Source organism: Pteropus alecto, unplaced genomic scaffold (assembly GCF_000325575.1).
Source record: "Pteropus alecto unplaced genomic scaffold, ASM32557v1 scaffold222, whole genome shotgun sequence".
NCBI lineage: Eukaryota > Metazoa > Chordata > Mammalia > Chiroptera > Pteropodidae > Pteropus > Pteropus alecto.
In genome coordinates, this window is record NW_006433716.1 from 3,910,414 (window position 1) to 3,928,905 (window position 18,492).

Here is an 18,492-nt window from a genome sequence, read left to right on the forward strand (position 1 = left end):
CTAAAAAGAATGAAAAAGAGCTTCATTTATCCTCTGTTAATGAAATTTTCCTAGGCAAATTTCTCCACTCCCTGCCTCAGTGTTAGCTTTGATCTTATTATAAACTCATGGGCTTTTCAGTGTTAATTATTAGTTATCAACATACCTCCCATGGAATATAAGATTTTTTAAGGAGGAGAACATTAGCTAGAACTGCATCAACACAATTAGATTGCAAATGGAACAGAGCACATACTACCAAGACAAACATATTTCTCAGCCAAAAAAAAAGTCTTAATTGCTTTTTTAATAACTAACATTTAAACTTTCCACTTTCCAATTTCCTTTGTAATAAAAATGTCTTCTTGTTAACATACTAAATTTCAAAATCAACTTTCTAAGGCCTGTGAACTCTGGTACAAAAATCTTAACTGTCCCTTAAGAAATCCTGATTCTAATGTGAGTAAAATAGAATATATCACTTGGAAGCTCAAATGAATTGTTTAAAAATTCTTATTCCATGCCTTCTCCCTCTCCACTTCCCCAAAACTAAATCCTTCCGGATATTTTTTGGAACTAAAACCTCTTAGTAATGAGACAAACGGATAAATACGCCCACGTCTGGTGTCTTGTGGTCATTCATACACATTCATTTAGGTCTTTCAGTGCCTGTAGTCTACATCCCCACAAACTCCATTCCATGCACTTTGCAAAAATAAAGCTATTCATTGAAAAAGTGGTATGTGGCATGCCTGATAATTCAAAAGCAACAGCAGCTGAAATGAGAGAAAAAAAGAGAAAGAATTATGATGACTTGTAAAACTAAGGGTTATAAAATAATGCTTAAATTTGGTAAGCATATCCTGAAATGGTAAAGGTTGCATAGTTTTGATGCAAAAAGTTGGTAGTAGAAAATTGCTTCTAGATTTTAATGTTTAATACTTGCTCGTGATAGATTTAATCACTTCATTACTATTCCTAAAACAGATTACATACATAGTTGTGTACACATTCTCACCTCCTGGTAAGAATGATCTGAGTTCTATGTGATGCTTCTGCCTTGGATCTACCTTCCCTAAAATATTCAAGAGTTTAATGGAGATATTCTCATCCCCCCATCATTGTCCTCCAAATGTCTTTAGTCTTAACCCCCTAATATTAGGAAATTAAGAAAAGAGAAATTTGTAGAAAGAATATAGTTGGTTTTTGGAGTCAAACAGTCCTAGTCCTCTTCATCACTCTATCGTTTACCATCAGTGCAACACAGAACACATTCCTGTGAATTTTCTGATCTTCTTTCTTCTACAAAAGTGCTTTAGCTATATTTATCTTTCAGGGCTACCATTAAAATCAAATAAGATGATGCCGACCTAACAAAATTCTTGCCACAAACTAGGCTCTCTGTAAGTTTAGTATAATTGCAATCAAGAAGAGAAATTCTACAGATTGAACAGTGTTCATCTATGGCTATTTGCAACTTTATTTCACAATATTTTCTTAGGCAAATTTCTCTACTCTCTGCCTCAATATCAGGTTTGATCTTGTTATAAATTTTTGGGCTTTTCAGTGTTAATTATTAGTTATCAGCATACCTCCCATTGAATACAACGATTTTTGGTTTATGAAATTAGGTTTGCTAGAGAAATATTTAAGAGATGTAAATGATTTTGCAACCTGAGGCAGCTAGCAGCCTGATTGCACAATCTTAATTCACAGGCGCAAGCGCACACACCCACACACCCAGGAAGTGTGGGTGTCTTGTGGAAGTCAGTAGCTTATCTATTATGTGCACTCTGGAGCTGTAAACAAGACCATGTGAGGAATCAGCCAGAATGCTTCCTCTGAGTCAGTATTAAGCAAACTTCTGAACTGTTAGGGAAGGAAATAAAGCCACTGTACTCCCAGAGACACCCAGGACAGAGAGCCAGGGATTGTGGGAGTTGTTTTCAATATTCTGTCAGAGACAGATGCAATAATTAAAGTAAGCTTTGTAATAAAAAAAAAAATATTGCTTAATAATAATAGCAGGCATGAATTAGAATAGGTATTAATCTCTATATGGAGTGCCTTATCAGAAATTTACATGACTTATTATGTGGATTGGTAGGTTTTTTAAAAACCGTTGGTATTTTACTTCATGAGAACACTAGCCCAACTTCCCACTTGGTAATAATAACATTACTGTCATGCTCTCTAACGTAATTTTGGTTCAGAATGAAACTGAGGCAAAGATCTCGTCAATGGTGAAAAAAAAAAAAACACACCAGGAAATCACAACTTTTCACAGAGGGCATAAAGTGATACAGTGGAAAAGGCACAGGCTTTGAAACCAGAAGTGTTTCAATTCTGCATTTTCTAGTTTTGTAATCTTGGGCAAGCTGCATCTCCTTACTGAGACTCCATTTTCTCATCTAGAAGATTTTGATATTCATGGGGTTCTTATTAAGATCAAATTAGATATTAGATGAGTTTGCACTTTGACAAATATGAAGAGCTATGCAACTATGAGACATTACGATTCACTGCTCTAACTTGTCAACGTTCTCAGGTCAACTAAAATAGTTAGAAAGAAATCAAGTTTAAAATATCTTGGAATTGCTGGAGGTAAATAACAAGTTCTAAAGCTTACATCCCTTTTGGCCTGCACTACACTTTGGTTTTTAGGAAGGAAAAAGATGAATGTCGTCTATAACAGAGAATCTACAGTTATAGCCAAATATGGAGAATACAGTAGTTATTATATATAATTTTATTTGAGTTCTAAAAGACCAAATATAGAAATCACAGATGATAAATTAAGAGGAAATAGATAAAGCACTTTAATCCTTACCAATGTTCAAAGGTAGGATGTTTCATTAAGTGTCGTCTGGGTCTCAGACAGTTAAGGACATTACCATTTCCGGCAACCCAAAACTTGACCTCACACTTGGACTTTTGAAAATAAACTTCCTGGGAGGAAATTGAATACAGAGAACCTCTTCTAGTTTTGGATCCCAGTCCTGTCAAAAATACTGTAGGAAACATTTTGACCAAATTAATTTAAAATTTTTCACCCTAAAAATATTGAAGCCAACAGAAAAGGCAGTGTTGAGGTTTTTTATTTAGAATAGGAAATGAAATAAAAATCAAAGATGTCCAAAATATACTTTTCTCCATGCCTGTGTCCTTATAAAAATATGCTCTGAAGTAAGATAACAATTCATCTTTCCCTCCCTGCAATATTTTTACTTAAACCCTAATCTCCAGATCTTAAAAATGAAAACATTCAACCAAAAGGAAAAAAAGAAATATAAGTCATAATTTACATATGTGACATATAGAAATCAAATTAAATATAAAACGTGCTCACCCTATTTTCATTACTCAAGCTACCCAGGAACATTCATACTTTCTTTCTCTAAGGTGTGGAGTACCTTCTGGGTTCAGTGGACTTTAAAAGGTCAAATAGAGTCCATCCTTTAGGCAGATGAGATGCTATTCTATTTTTAAAAGACCTCTAGAAAAGGAAATTCCACTAGCTTCCCCAGTTACACATTCCAGTGTCTACCAAATCTCACTGTCTGAAAATTTTTCCTTTTCTCTTATCTAAATCCCTGATGCTGTAACTTAAGCCTTTTGTCTCCTGTCTGGTCCCTAGTGGAGATGGTCATCATCCTTCATAGATCAACTTCCTCACGTGAGGCTCTTTTCAAATTCTGCAAGCCAGAAACCACTTGATTTCTAACTCTCTTTATCACAGCTCTTTAATCATTATCATTATGCACTTATCATTTTCTTCTAAGTTTTCTTTCTCCAACCTGATATTCATTTCACATATTCTTTTAAAATAATGTTTTTAAAAGCAAAGGAAATTAAAGTTATCCAGTAACTTTACTACCCTAAAGCAATATATTTTCTTTTTCAAGGTGGAATATGTTTTTATTTTATCATTTTTTAAATTTTATTAAATTTATTGGGATGACATTGATTAATAAGATTATATAAGTTTTAAGTGTAGAATTCTATAGTACATTATCTGCATATTGCAATGTGTGTTCACCACCCAAAGTCAAGTCTCCTTTCATCACTATATTTGACCCCCTTTACCCTCTTCATCCTCTCCCTACCCTCTTCCCTTCTGGTAACCACCATACTGTTGTCTGTGTCTATGAGGTTCTTTTGTTTTAAAACAATCTATTTTCAATTTTCTTTGTTCTCACCTCTCCTCTACATACATACATATATCATTGTAACCATAATGTATAATTTTATTGAATTTATTCCAAGTTTTTAAATTTCTATTTCAGTTTCACCCGAACATGCTTAGAATGAGCTAGTTTATCGTTATAACATTGACAATGCTGGCATGAAGGTCAAGATTTGGAAATTTTTTATTCAATAGGATTAAATGATTGATTACTAAATGTCGAAACACTGCTAGGTTCTTAGGATTCGAAGCATTAAAATACAATTCTTGACCACAAGCAGGCCATAACAAGACACACATCCAATTAATTAGAATAAAAAAGTTATTGTATAGATGATTCCTGCATCTACCTATACTGTGCAAACATATAGAGTTGATTGAGAGAGCTGAACCTCAGGAAAGAGCTGACCCTGCAGAAGCCAGGAGTGAGGAATTACCCATCAGGTAATCAGGAGGAGCAGGAGCTGTGGATAAATTGCCACAGCTTCCTCCATCTACTAGGAGGCCAGAGACCCTAAGGATAAAATGTTCAGTGCTATCTAGAATTTAACTGGGCCTCTGTGGGAGGATGTTTGGTGAAAGACTGAGTGCGGTGGTAACTGCTCCCAAATCTTTTCTGAATTACAAGGAAAAAGATTGGTGACCAGAATGAAATGGCAAAATTTTGCAGCTTAACAGGGGGGGAAAAAAAAAAACATGGTTAATAGGGTAAGGTGATTCTGGGGTAAGTCTTACTTGAGGATTCACTTAGTAATTGTTGAAACACTCTAATATCATCAAGAGCTGTAAGAGAGAACTGCCTAAAAGAAGCCATGGCCTTCGGTAGAAAAACAGCTACCACAGAACCTTCTCTTCCACTCTCTGATCTCCTCTAATCTCCACTTAAAGTCAATTGAAAGCCAGAGGGAGGGGTAGCCCAACTGACACAGCTCTAAGGAGTCAGATTCCCAGGACACAGAGCAGGATGAAGAATATATGGCACATCCCTGCTTGTGAAAAGCACATGATTGTGGTGACAGAGAGATATTAAACAAGTAAATAAGATAATTTCAATCTAAACAATGTGAAGTAAGGATGTGATTGAAGAGGTGCAGGTAACTGAGAAGATGATATTTCTGCTAAGAACTTAAAGAAGTGGCCAACTGTAAAAATTTGGAGGGGAGCATTGTAGATAGGAGGAATAGCAAATGTAAAAGTTACTGAGGTAGAAAGGCTCTTGGAATGTTTGAGAATTGGAGAAAAGGCCAAATACTTCTGAAGCAATTCAAGGAAAAGTGTAAAAAATTAGGTCAAAGTAGTAGGCAGTGCCTATATCTTGTAATAAGGCAAAGAGGTCATGGCAAAGTGTTTGAGCCCTATTTTAGTGCAATGGAAAGATATTGAATGATTACATGCAGATATTGAATGATTACATTTTGTTTACATGTTCCAAAGATTACTAAGGCTACTTTGTGAAGACTAAGTTAAAGGGCACAAGAATAGAAGCAGGAAGCCCAGCCAGTAGTACCCCCTTATTTGTGGGAGCTACGTCTCAAGACCCCATTGGATGCCTAAAACTGCAGATAGTACCGAACCTTATATGTACCATTTTTTCCTGTATGCACATACTCATGATAAAGTTTAATTTATAAATTAAAGAGCTTTATCATAACTCTTTAATCATTATCGTTATGCACTTATTGTTTTCTTCTAAGTTTTCTTTCTCCAACCTGATATTCATTTCACATATTCTTTTAAAATAATGTTTTTAAAAGCAAAGGTGATTTAGGTCTCCTCACCCTAAATTACCCCCAGTAAGAGATTAACAATAACTAATTATAAAATAGAACAATTATGATAATATACTGTAATAAAAGTTATGTCAATGTGGTCTCTTTCTCTCAGGATATCTCATTGTACTGTATTCACCTTTTCATTTAAGGACTTTACGGCTTCTTTCCAGAATATCCGAATTGCCAGCATCACTACTATTTTTCCACTCACACATAATGCGCTGCTTGCAAGTTATATAAAAAGTTTGTATTTCTCTAAACATACAATATTTACTCATATTCGTCTGTCTTTAAATTTGTAGTTTTGTCTTTCAGGAATGTTCCTACTATTCTGGTCCATGTACCTAATCCAGATAATTCATAGTTCAAGACTCAGGTCTATAAGATGTTTCTAATACCTAGACTAAATTGGCCTCTCTCAGAGCTTTTCATAGCAACTTCTGCATGCATTACTTATTAACTTCCTATTGACTTAACTTATACCATAGAAGCAGCAAGGAGAAGCAGCATAAAATAGGGTACAAAATAGAAGATAGAGACTTACTAGGATTTAAGGACCTGTTTTTTTTTAGCTTGAGTTTTCCTGAAAATAATGCCTGAGAAAAGAACTTATAAACAAGAAGCAGAAGTGAGGGACTGTGAAGAATGTGGGAAAGTGGACAAGCTAATACATAGACGCATTATTAAAATCACTGTTGTAGGCAACTGGCACTCAGTCCTGCCTGGAATCTTCTAAAGAGGTTGTAGAATGCCTTTTGAAATTGTTTACCTCAGGATTGATGGTTTTTATCTACAGTTTATAGTCCACAGTAGTTGAGATTTACTTTGAGGTCTAAAAATTCCTATACACTTTCAGATAGAGCATGCCTGCTCGAACAAAGGGCTTCCCAAAGGCAATTGTGGCATTGGAAAACCCCAAGGGCAAAACATACAGTGCTTGAGAAAAAGTACCCACATGAGGTAAGCCAACTACTCACAACATGTGCACTGAAATCAGAGACAAGGCTAAGAGGATGTGAGTCAGGAATCTTGAAGCGATTCATACAGTCTATTTTTTATATCACTCAGGTACATGTATGCCCTACAATAAGTCCCATCTGCCTCTAAGTTTCCAGCCTGGTGGTCAGCCACAGTTTCTACACAAGTTAATAAGTATATATTAACACAAGAAGCTGCAGTCTTCACTGCTGCATCTGGTCCTAAAGCTCTAATTGATATTTATCATCATCTTCTTCCACCATCCATATTAAATTTCCCTCTCCCTCAGTCAGCACTCCTACTTGTCTATGTTTCTAGCCTAGTGGGGTAATGCAGACCTTAATCCCTGAGCAGGCTGAGCCTGTAGCTACCTTGCTGTTGTCAGGTCATGGGTGCTGAAATTGCCATTCACCATCATTACTGGGCATGTGAGGGCCAAGAAACGCCCATGATTGGCTCATAGCTTGCCAGTGCCTTAGGAATCTCAAATTGCCCAAAGCTTCAATTTACAATGTCTCCTCACCCTAAATCACCCCCAGTGAAAATCTAGTACTATATGGCTTAGCTTGGGTTCTACCAAAAAAGCAAAGCCTCAATCAAAGAGATAATGCCAGAGTACAAGTGAGGGACCAGAGAGAATGAAGGAAGAGGAAAACTATATAAAAGTAAATTTTGTTATATATCATAGCTTTGAGACACTGGAGCTTAATCCTGGTGTCTAAGGAGCATGCAGAAAGTATCTCAGAGCTGTCTCCTAGAAGAACAACTGAGGAAAACATTTATCCATAGGTTCCCATCCCTCATTATTGAGAATTGCTCTCGGAGCTAACTTTCATAAATTTGGGGACTCCGTGTATGAGCTTTACAAGTAGCATCTCATTCCTAGCAGTGGCACTGGAGAAGATTTGAAGCAAAAAGTAAAAGATGCATGGTATTCATTTAAGATGTGAGTCTGTTGTTGTAATATGAGTCAAATTCAGAATGCCCAATGCATCCATGCTGGAATCAGAGGTGAAGCAGAGAAGATGTGAGTTAGGGTCCCAGAGGCTCTGTTAGAGCCTTCTCAAGAAACTTGTATTTAATTTAGTAAAACATAAGCACATATCAGAATTTTAAGCAGAACAGTGACATAATTAGGTTTGTATTGTAAGAAAATTAGTCTACAGCCATGCCACCCTGAACAAACCAGATCCCATCTGATGTTGGAAGCTAAGCAGGGTTGGGCCTGGTTAGTACTTGGATGGGAGGTTACCTAGAAAGACCAGGTGCTGTAGGAGTAAAAAATTAAAAAATAAGGATGGTAAGCTGACAAGGTCCTTGCAATCTGTGAGATCAACCAAGGGTTGCCTCACCTAAAAATATAATAATAATAAAATAAAATAAGAAAATTACACTTGAGAGACTGAGGAGGATGAATTAGGCAAAGAATGGGATGGTGAAATATAGGAGACTATTTTGTGGACTTCACCTAAGCTGACTGTGCATTAGGGCAGTTGTCAGTGGAGATGAGGGAAAGAAAGAGTTAATCTATTTGAGATATTTAATCAATGGGGAAAAGTTGAGAAAAGCTTCACGTTGATAATGTGTTCAAAGATATTATTATAACAACTAGTCGTTACCTGTAGTTAGTAGGGAGTAAAGAGTTTGTTGACAGAATCGATGTGGTTTCAAACTTAAGCTAATGAATGGATCATGAGGGTAGTCATACTGTATATATTGAAAAAAATAAATCAACTCATATTTTAACTGTGGTTATATCCAGAGAGGTGATAAAGGAGAAATTGATGTAGTTTTTCACTTTTATTTTCTAAATTATTCTCTTTGTGGCATTTTTATCTTTCAAAATGAGATGATAGTCAATATTAGTTTCTAAAATCAGGAGCAGGGAGAATAAAGACATTAAAAATAAAAAAGAAATAAAACTCTACATAAAAATATATGCAAAAAAAATAGAAAGAAAAGAAAATTTTGTCTCTTACACCCAGAAAATTTGATGTTATATGTTTTATAAAAAGGGTGTTGTGTTTTTTTGGAAAAAAATAACATGAAAAAGAAGTAAAAAATAGTGTATGAAAAAACTTCTGCAGGAACATAACAAATACCACCAAAATGTTGAAAGTGTCAAAGTTTATCACTTCAAATGATAATGATATAAGTGGAAATAAATCTTATAAAACCCTTTAGGAACCAAATAAAATATGAACTTTAGTTAATGATAATGTATCAATATTGGTTCTTTAATTGTAACAAATATACAATACTAATGTAAATGTTAATAATAGGGAAAAATGGGTGTGGGGTTTATGGGAACTCTTTTTACTATCTTCTCAATTTTTCTGTAAGTCCAAAACTGCTCTTTAAAAAATCTTTTTAAAAAGTAGACACTAAAGAAGCATTAGAAAAAATATCAATCCTTATAAATTTTTTAAAAATTAAAAATAATAAGACACTTCCTAAACAGGATATATTGGAGAAATTTTTAAACTTAGAAGCTTTGGAAGATATCATAGAAGACATTTTATATAAATTAAATAACTTACAAGTTTCAAAGTTTCAAAAAAAATCTCTCAAATTGAAGGACAAAAAAAGACCTTGAGAACATATATTCAAAGTAAAAATATAAACAACAGTTGATATTCTGAATTGATGCAGAGCCCTTACAAATTTACTTTTTAAAGAATACCTGTTTCAAGATGGGCAAAAGGCATAAAAAGGCAATCGAGAAAAGAGGAAATAAAAGTGCTTTAAAAACAGCGGAAAGTCACTTTGTCTAACTGCTACTTGAAGATAAAAATTAAAGCATAAGATATACGATACTATTCTATATCAAAATTCCAAAAGTATATAACATGTATAATTTTCATAGCTTGTTTGTATACATACTCTTTCACACATACATACATATACATACATATGTATATATATATATGTATGTATGTATGTATGTATGTATGTATGTATATGTATAATACATATGGTTCTAAACAAACAGTCTCATCAGACAAATGCTGGTGAAAGTGTCAATGGATACATAAACTTTTAGTGTATGTTTACAAGAGCCTTGGAATGTTGTTCACATGTGACTCTAATAATCTATCCAAGGTGTTGGCAAACTGTTTCTGTAAACAGATGGATAACAAGTATTTAAGGCTTTGTGAACCACATAGGCTCTGTTGTAACTACTCAACTCTGCCTTTGTGGCATGACAGCAGCCATAGACAATTCTGTACATAAATGAGTGTAGCATTGTTCCACTAAAACACACAATGCACCAGATTTGGCCCATAGTTTGCCAACCCTTGATCTCTCCTAAAGAATAATAAAAATGAAAGAAAATGCATGAAACAAAATTGCATGTATTGTATGAGTGCAACTATGTAAAAGGTATTTGTAAAGAAATATGTTAACAGAAATAACATTAAAATGTTAACCAGATCTTTTCTAGATAGTGGAATAAGAACTTTTTCTCCTCCTTATTCCTACAATTACACTTTTTATATATTAAAAATAAGAAAAGGAAATTCTAATGCCAGTTTTTTTTGAATTTGCGCTTTTATGAGTAGGCTAGAGATTCCCAGGCCAATTTAAGATTTGAAACTATTCTTATTTTTAATGTTTATGTACATTCAAGAAAATAGTTTGATTAATCTTCATTCAATTTTCCACAATAATGGGCTTCTTCTGACAGTCACAAATTATATTTCAAACTATTCCTTGCTTCTGATCAATTCAGATTATAACTCTGAATCTATTGTTAGTTATTCATGAAAAAGCCTCACTTCTTCCGGAGCTACTTTATGGAGTTCGCCTAAAGCCACAATATTGGAAAATGTTGCCTGTTTTTCTAAAGCTCTTTTTAATGACTCATGTTCTTAAAAGCCTCTGTTTAGGTGACAAAAGAACCACTGTTGTTAGGAGGGATGTACAGTGCATTACACAAGTTTACCCTGGCAGGCCACAGGCCCTGATCTGCAATTCTGTGTCAGCACTTTTCAGCACCACTAATATGGATACAGATGGGTGTGTGAGCTGCTCCAGGCTTCTCACGGGGCCAATCAAAACATGGAAAACAAAAGCCTTTATAACTCAAAGCTGACCACAGTCCCTACAGTATTGCTAATGTCACATTTTTCTCTTGACTTCCATATAGAGAATACCTCTCACCTGAGAGAAATCAGGTTGCATTTAGAGTCTAGGACTTAAGCATGTTGTTCCAGTGTGAATATGTAATTGCTTTCTTTGGAAAAGGGAAAAGGAAGCCTTTTTCAGTCTTTCTCTAAGAACTTACAAAACAATCCAAGAGCTCTCTGAACACACAGAAAGAAAACCAAGGATAACTGGTTAGCCTAGGACAAAGGCACGCAGTTGGGCTGACACTACATAAAAAAAGGAAAATGAAAAAAAAAATGAAAGCATTATCTGAGACCATTTGAGAAGGAGAAAGATGTGCTTGCTCAGTTTCACTAACGCCTCCAAGAGCCCTACGCTGACTACCATAAAGATTGTCATCTCCTATCATTCACCCCATCTATTATTCTCTGTCAGAAGGACATTTGTACTATTATAAGAGTTTTTCATTATATTATGGTTTATATTTATTGTTTTTTATCGCTTCTCTCACTAGAAATATGCTCTTTGTGAGAGCAGAGACAACAGCCTCTCTGTTGTTTTTGTTGTTGTTGTGCTCTGTTTTCCATAGTAAATATATGAAAATATGCATTAAATGTGCAGATGAATTGCAGAATAATTTAGTAGAAAGACTTCGGATTGCTAGTCAGACAGTGTCAGTCCTAGTCTGGCAACACCACTAACTATTAGGTGTGTTACTGAGGTTCCCACTATAATAACGCTGTGTAACATCCACCCAGTCTCCATAACCTACATCAGAAAGAATTTATTTTTACTCACAAGTCTGCAAGTTCATTGGGGCTCTGCTGGGTACAATCAGCCATCAGAATGAGGTCAGGTTGGCTCTACTTGTCTCTTCATTCTGGGACCAGCAACTACTTGGAGCTTTTTTTCTCAATGACTGGCAGAGGCACAAAGAGAAGAGCAGAAACAAAAAACCTCTTAAAGTTTCAGCTTGGAACTAATGTACTGTCCATTCTGCCTACATTTCATTGACCAAAACAAATCATATGGCCAAACCTGACACCAGGGGAGCAGGGAAATATACTCCACCAATAGTATACCATGGTGAGAATGAGGAGAGATGTATATATATAAACCAGCTATAATATAGTATGCCACACTACATGAGTGAAATTTATGACATTTACATCATAATAAAAGAATTATTAATTTAAATAAATAAATAAATAGATAGACAGACAGACAGACAGACAGATAGATAAATAGATAGATAGATAGATAGATAGATAGATAGATAGATAGATAGATAGATAGATAGATAGATAAATAAATTTATGAAGTTTCCATTTCTGGAAAAAAGAAGGAAAATTCTGGTTTTGACTACAAACTGGGTTCTTGTGAGGGTCAAGTGCTTTTGCATAGACATTATGGAATTAAAATTGCTTCATTGAAGAGCTAGACATTGTGTAAGCACCAAATAATGGTTGAAAATGACCGGTCATTTTCTTTTCTTATAGAGAGAAAGACTACAATCAAAACAGTATAATCATTGCTTAACAAAATTCGTGTATGAAATATTGTGGGAACAGGAGGAAGAGTTATTAAGTTGGCCTGAGTAGTGTTCTTGAGGCTATTTTAAAAAATAAAAAGAATAAATTAGAATGATCATCATGAAGGAGAACTGGGAAGTGGAAGAATGTAGGAAGAAAAGAGGTATTAGCTTTATCAGTAATATTTCCTTTTTAGGGTAAAAAGGCTAGATTTGAAACAAATATGGCAAAAAAAATTGTCATCTGATAAATCTAGATGCACATAGCAGACAAAGAAAGGAAGAAGGATATTATGGGAAGAAAGATTACAAGTGGTTGGAAAAGAGATTTAGTGTGAGGGGGTGATTGGTGGAAGAGAATAAAACAAAGGAATGAGAAGGGATTGTATTAGTTTCCTAGGGCTACTGTAACAAGTACCACATACTAGGTGATTTAAAACAACAGAAATTTATTGTCTCACAGTTCTGGAGACTAAAAGTCTGAGATCAAAGTATAGGCAGGGTTGGTTCCTTCTGACAGCTCTGAGGAAGAATCTATTCCATGCTTCTCTCATAGTTTCCAATGATGGCCAACAATCCTTGATATTCTTTGGCTTATTGATGTATCACTCCAATCTCTGCATCCGCCTTCACATGGCATTCTCACGTGTCTCTATCTTCACATGGCCATCTTCCCACTGTGCATGTGTCTGTGTTCAAATTTCTTTTCTTATAAGGACACCAGTCATGTTGGATTAAGAGCCCACTCTACTTCTGCATGACCTCATCTTAATTTAACTAGTGACATCTGTAAGGACCCTATTTCCACATAAAATCACATTCTGAGATAGTGGGGATTAGGACTTCAACAAGACTTCAACAGATCTTTTTGGGAAACACAATTCAACTCATAAAAGGGATCAAGATATTGCTACTATTTTGGGCTATTATTATCAACAAATATTCGTATGTACTAAAAACATCAAAAGAACAGCATAATATGTTATGAATCAATTAAAAGACCTTGTCAGGGGATCTGTGACTTAGCTGACTCTGTGGAAGAAAGGAAATCACAAGAATTATGCTTTCTGTGTTTCTTCCATCTAACTATGCATGTGTCTCCCAGGCTAATCCACAATATGCTCTGCCTCACACCAGCCCACACTGGTGACTCACCATCCTGTCCTTTACATAGCAGTTTCATCATCCAAAGAAAAACCCTCTAGCTACTACCATTTTTTTGGACTGCAGTGTTTTTCCCTGAAGTTAATTTTTAACCCTGGGCTTTTCAGAAACTAACTTGAATGCCAAGATCTAGCACCAATGGTCTACCTCATATTCTCATCTCTGCTTTAGTAAACTTCACAATGCATGGGCTGTTTAGGCAGAATTTTTAGTCCCTTGTAATCTATTTTGCAGTTTACAACTATAAAATAGTGAATTATCTCAAATCAGTTCTCAGACTACTTGGCTCATCCCCTACTCTGGCCAAATGCTTTTCTCTTCTAACTGAATGATCTAGCCTTTGCCAGCTTCTTTATCCCCCATCTCATACCACTCTGCTTTGCTCGCTGTCCTCCAAATCCACTTCCTTTGGTTCTTTGAACATGCCAAGGCCTTTTTACCTCTAGGCTGTTCAACTAAGTTCTTCTTTCAGTTTCTCAAATGTCTGCTCATTCTCATACTTTATTCTCATTCTCAAATATCACTCCTTTAGAGAGATTTTCTCTGGCTGTCCTATCTAAAACACCTTCCTCAGATTCTCAGACTTACTGTTCTGTGTATTTTCTTCTAGAGCTATTTGTTCATTTCTTTAATCACTGATTTATTATATGTCTCCTTTATTTAAAAAAAAGAGATAATGTGTTTGCCTGATTTAAAATATTCTTTGCTGTTCATACAGTGCCTTGTACATAATAACTGTCTAATAAATATGAATTGAATGAAAAAATGAACCTTTGGGCTCAGGCCGTCCCAAGGTCTTCACAAGTTTGGACTCTAAGCAGGAAACATAAACATACTTGCTTTAGGTGCCTGTTAGTGCTGGCATCCTATGTCCCTGGTTATGTAACCCAGATTTTTTGCCTGGGTTACTGACATGGTGCTCTAAAGTCTCTAATCTTGGGTTTTTGTCTTAGCTCCAAAATTCTGAATTCCAGACTCTGTTTACAAAAAACAGGAACCTATAGTATTAGCTGGTCTTCCTGGCTCTTCTTGAACTTGACCCCCTTGTGTGCTGACTTATCGTTAGCTGCTGTTCCCACTTGCCCTAGTTAACAAGCACAGAATTAAGCCAAACCTGTCAAAGTCCTCTTAGTCTGATTTAACTTCTGTCCTCCCCGTCTCTTATTCCTTTCTTTCAACTTTAAATCTTCCTTCTTCCATTTCAACCTCAAGCATGGCATAACTGTAGGCATAAAAGAGTGGTTAATGTGACATTTTTAAAAGCTAATTATTCTAACTCACAGTACCTTCTCTATTGGAGCCTTATACAAAACTCTTAGTATATCTGTCTCACTGAATATGATAAATCTTCAAGTCAATAATTAAGAATTATGCATTTGCCGACTTCAATGTAGATAGAAGCAAAATCTGCAATATTTTCAGCTTTGGATAATTTTAAACAACTTTAAGATACAATCGAGATCATTTATAACATTGACAGTGGGTACACCTTGAAGACTCTCCTCTGTAAACCTAATTTTATCACTCTCCTTAAAATTCAGTGTCCATAAAGTAGTTAAGAAAAGCTACTGTGAGTCGCCTGGATATTTTCCAAGCTCTGGATACCATAGTTAGTCACATGGAATGTGGAGTAGGCTAGACATCTTAGGATTGTTCTTGTTAAATTGGTGTAAGCGATTGGCCCAATAGCTTTAATAATCATTATTTGTTTAACAAGTTCCTGTGAGGAAAGCTATGCAGTTGTCTTGTGAAGTAGCTTCTTAAAAGGCTTTTATTTTGTCTGGATATGATAAGGATCATTACATGGTATGTCTAACTGAAGACTTAGTGCTCTTTTAGTGGATAGAAACTTCTATGGGAAAAAGAGTTAGACAATAAGTACTGATGACTTAATACATGCCATGTTTCCAATTCAATTTGCTTTGATAAAAATCAAATAATCCCCAGGAACACAAATATTTATCTACAGCGATTGGACAGTCTGGTAAAATTAGCATTCTCAGTCTCCCCAAAACATTCATTTGTCCTTTATATGACCTACACATTATCAAGAGGTTATTAATGTTGAAAAATTTCTGTGGTGTTCTTAGTTTTTGTGCTATCTGACAGAGAAACATCAGGATCCTTAATTTTCTTTTTAACATAGCATGTTCTTTACTCACAATCGATACTCCTCTGTCTTAATCAACAAAATAAGAAACAGATTTTTAAATTCTAAAAATGCAGTAAATTCATAACATTTTTCCTTTGAAGTAAAATGTTTTATATGACTACAGTAAAACATGAAAAGAATTCAGATGACCAGAAGGCTTAACAATTAAAAACACAATAATTTGTTCTTAGTGGAACAGACCAAGATTTTAAAGGTAAACAGATATTAATAAAGAGTTTGGTAAGGTAATTTTTTTTAAATATGGCATATATTTCAAAATATAATTCAACCCTAAATGCAATTATACACCATATTTTCTATGTGCAAGGATTATTCTTTACTACTTAGACATTAAGTATTACATTTTATCTTGGTATCAAGTACTCTGGTACCAAGGTAAAATGTACCTTAAAAAAATGATAAGTTATCTTCTCCAATAAAACCATAGCAGATAAATCTTTTTATCAAGTATGTCAAGTACATGTTAAATTATAAAATATCATAGAACTAACAACAGAGGACACCTTTATACTTTAAAGGTTACTATCTTTATATACTTACCTAATGTGCTTTCGAATAAGATTTTGAAAAAAGAATTTAACATTAGTAAGATATGACAATTAATATTAGTCACCAAAATCAAAAACACAAGTGGGTTTTACTTCCTTCAGTGAGTCTTGGGTGTTCAGAAGAAAAGTACAATAGAAAGAAAACTTCTCAGATCATAATATCAGGAAAAGAAGTTAGAACCCAGTTCTAACCCATCAGGGAGATAGAAGCTTCTAAAATCAATGTATAATGTAGATTCCCATTAGTCTGTGAGATAGCATGTTGCTACTAAAAAGCAAAGCAATGGACCACCATTTCTCTTAAAGTGACTCAGCCTAGAGATATTTTCATTGTCGTCTCTTCCCCCTACCTTCTTTTTTGGACCTAAGTCCCCTCCACTGCCTTATTTACCTGACCCTCTAATCACCCTTCCTCTCCTCTGGAACACTATTCTCCCATCTCCTTTGCCTCTGTCAAAGTGATCCTGTCTCGGAAGCCCATCCTGACCACTCCCAACTGGCTTTGTTTATGTCTATCCCTACCTTAGCACTATAGCTTCACTCTCACATACTCAAGGACATTTTGCCTTGGATCTACGTTCATCGGTTGGGGTATGTGTGTGTGAGTGTGAGTGAGTGAGTGTGTGTGTGTGTGTGTGTGTGTGTGTGTGTGTGTAAAAGCTTGGATTCTGGAGTCATTCTGCCTATGTTCAAATCCCAACTCCACCCTTGCTATATTGTGAGGCAAGTTAATAAGCCCCATTAAGCCTCAGTGCCTCCATCTATAAAACAAAGATTATAACAGAATTTACCTAATAAGGATATTGTGAGGCAAAATGAAGTAATGCAAGTAAAGCACTCAATATAGTACTGATAGAGAGTAAACATACAGTAAATACAGGTCATTATTATGATTCTCATTATATTTATTATTTCACCAACATAGGGATAATTCTTTTCAGTGCAAAGGCAAAGTATTTTGTATTATTATGTATCAACCTATAAGTATGGTGACTGCACTGTTTGAACTAAATGTAGAACAAACGATCTGGCAAATCACATGCACTTATGTGGCAAGGAAACGGAAGCACTGAAATACAAACAGTACTAGGTGATTCGGGATGGGAAAATCACTATATCTGTAAGTCCTGTGCTTTACTTTCTTAATAGATTGAGTTCTCAGATAAGAGCATGCCAGGTCTACGCAAGTGAAGTAAAGGATTAATTTGTTTGGGACTGGATTCTGAATTTATGGGCAAGTGAAGACAAGTTTTTTTTCTTTTCTTTTACTTCCTGCTTGGGCTGCATAAATAGAGACACCTGTGCAATGTACTAGATTATGATCTTAAAGAAAAAATCTTACTTTCACTTCCTATAATTTATTGTGAGGACCATATCAAGAAAAAAAAAACCTTCCTAATACCAGAGTGGGAAGGGCCAGCAGACAGAATAAGGGGAAAATAGACTTTCTATCATGTGAAAACTAGAGCTGGAAAGGAGCCGTTGATTGAGCTAGGGGAAAAAAAAAAAAAAAGGATGGAAGGGCTGGGGTCTAATACCTTCAGTAATTATATATGAGATTAAACAAATGCTTTCAATTCTGTTAACTGAATTATTTCGGAAAATTCCAGCTTAACTCTCAGAATCTCATCCACTTAACTTACGACTCTGCCGATATTTTAAATGTGTGTTATAGCCTGTCATGACCAAGACTTTTGGAAAATCTGGCATTAAGAAAGAGACACACCTCCTAGACAAATGTAAATACAAATACATTCCAAAATCAGATATAAATTTTTTTTATTACCTTTCATCCTTTGTAATCTATACCTCTATTCACAAGAATTTGTGTGGATAATTGAAAAATGACAGTATAACAAACTTCTATCCTTGAGTCTCCATCTATCTCAGTGCAAATGAGCTATGATGCCTAAGGAAGACATTCCATGGAGCAAAGGACAGTTATGTCTCTCAGGTAGCCCAGTGGTCTAATCCTGATGGCTGCGCCCTTTCACTGTACTTCCCAAACTTGAGTGGAAGCAATGTACATGCATTCATGGAAACAGAATGGC

At 35.2% G+C, this 18,492-nt stretch overlaps 1 long non-coding RNA gene and 1 pseudogene across 1 annotated transcript in view; one reads left to right on the forward strand and one right to left on the reverse strand.

The window, feature by feature from the left end:
• The first annotated feature begins 8,073 nt into the window (after positions 1-8,073).
• Positions 8,074-8,192, forward strand: LOC112477001 (annotated as a pseudogene).
• A 3,631-nt stretch (positions 8,193-11,823) lies between these two features.
• Positions 11,824-18,492, reverse strand: part of LOC112476981 — an 85,770-nt gene continuing 79,101 nt past the window's right edge. The window contains exons 4-5 of the long non-coding RNA XR_003045272.1: positions 14,835-14,942; positions 11,824-11,944 (exon numbers count right to left, since the gene is read on the reverse strand). This is a non-coding gene — a long non-coding RNA (uncharacterized LOC112476981). The remainder of the gene's footprint in view (positions 11,945-14,834; positions 14,943-18,492) is intronic.